The 1121-nt window shown below is 35.6% G+C and overlaps 1 protein-coding gene across 12 annotated transcripts in view; it reads left to right on the forward strand.

Annotated features, from left to right (window-relative positions):
* Positions 1-1121, forward strand: part of LOC119585093 (proteoglycan 4-like) — a gene marked incomplete at its 5' end in the record, with an annotated part of 27907 nt that overhangs the window by 10804 nt on the left and 15982 nt on the right.

Genomic DNA, 1121 nt, shown 5'->3' on the forward strand with positions numbered 1-1121 from the left:
TTCTTCTTCCAGTCACTACAAAATTATTAGATGAAAAAAAAAAAAAAAATGAAGTCAAAAAGTATATTCATGTTTATTGTTTCTTATTTAAAGGTGTTATCTCATTCTCCTGCTGCTTCTTCCAGATGGTAGATCAACGGGGGTCGGATTATACGAGTGTCTTGTAGTGACTAGTGATCCATGCTCAGATCTTGAGATGGCTTACAGGTTCAGTGTGTCCCCATCCCTTCCTTTCTCCTCCTGTCCCCACAGGGTGTAGGGAAAGTATTGAAGTTTTTATTTACGCACAAACAAACAATTCATTTGTTTAGAAAAGGAAGTCATATATTGGGATTAATGTACTGCTTTACACAAAACTTTTTTTAGTATTTGGGAATTTTGTGCTTTTAGACCAAATTTAATGATAAGTAAAGTCATTAAATATGACCTAGAAAGAAAAGGTTAGTAAAAAATACTATTTGATTAAAATGATGAAAGTAATGCAGTTCCTCATTTTCCCTTGACCCTGTCATTACAAGAATAAATGTTTCCTACCGTAGATTAAGTAGGAAGATAGATACACCTTTCTCATGTGTCATGTACTTCTGGAAATGTTGATTTTGTTTTATTTCTTCATCCTGTTATCTTGGTGTTACTTAGTTGAAGTGCATTTATCCAGTGTGGTTGATTTCATAGCAGTGTTCTTCAGGCTTCGTTTGAATGCATTTTCATGTGTTTTAAGGTGTTGGTTCATTTATCTTAAAACAGTTACCTCCCTTATAAAGAGGAACAGAGAAATATCCATTTGATTTTGTAATTATACTTGGAAAGAGATGGAAATGTGGTAATTGGAAGGTATACTTAGTTTGCACCTGTTATTGACAAGAGCACTTTCTGTTATGGATAAACACCCCAACATTCAGTCTACTGAGCCACGTAAACACTGTAACTTCATGTCCTGAAAGCAGCAGTAGAGAACTACAAAACTGTTTATCACTGCCATACATGGTGAATATTGTTTGCTGCTCAGAATTCTTCAGAAGTGTCATGTTAGCGTGGGTGTTGTGACTGAAGCACAGGGACACAAAATACATACTCCTGCCTGAGAGATGGAATTCATTAGTGTACCCTACCAGTACCTG

This window comes from Penaeus monodon, chromosome 19 (genome assembly GCF_015228065.2).
Source record: "Penaeus monodon isolate SGIC_2016 chromosome 19, NSTDA_Pmon_1, whole genome shotgun sequence".
Classification (NCBI taxonomy): Eukaryota; Metazoa; Arthropoda; class Malacostraca; order Decapoda; family Penaeidae; genus Penaeus; species Penaeus monodon.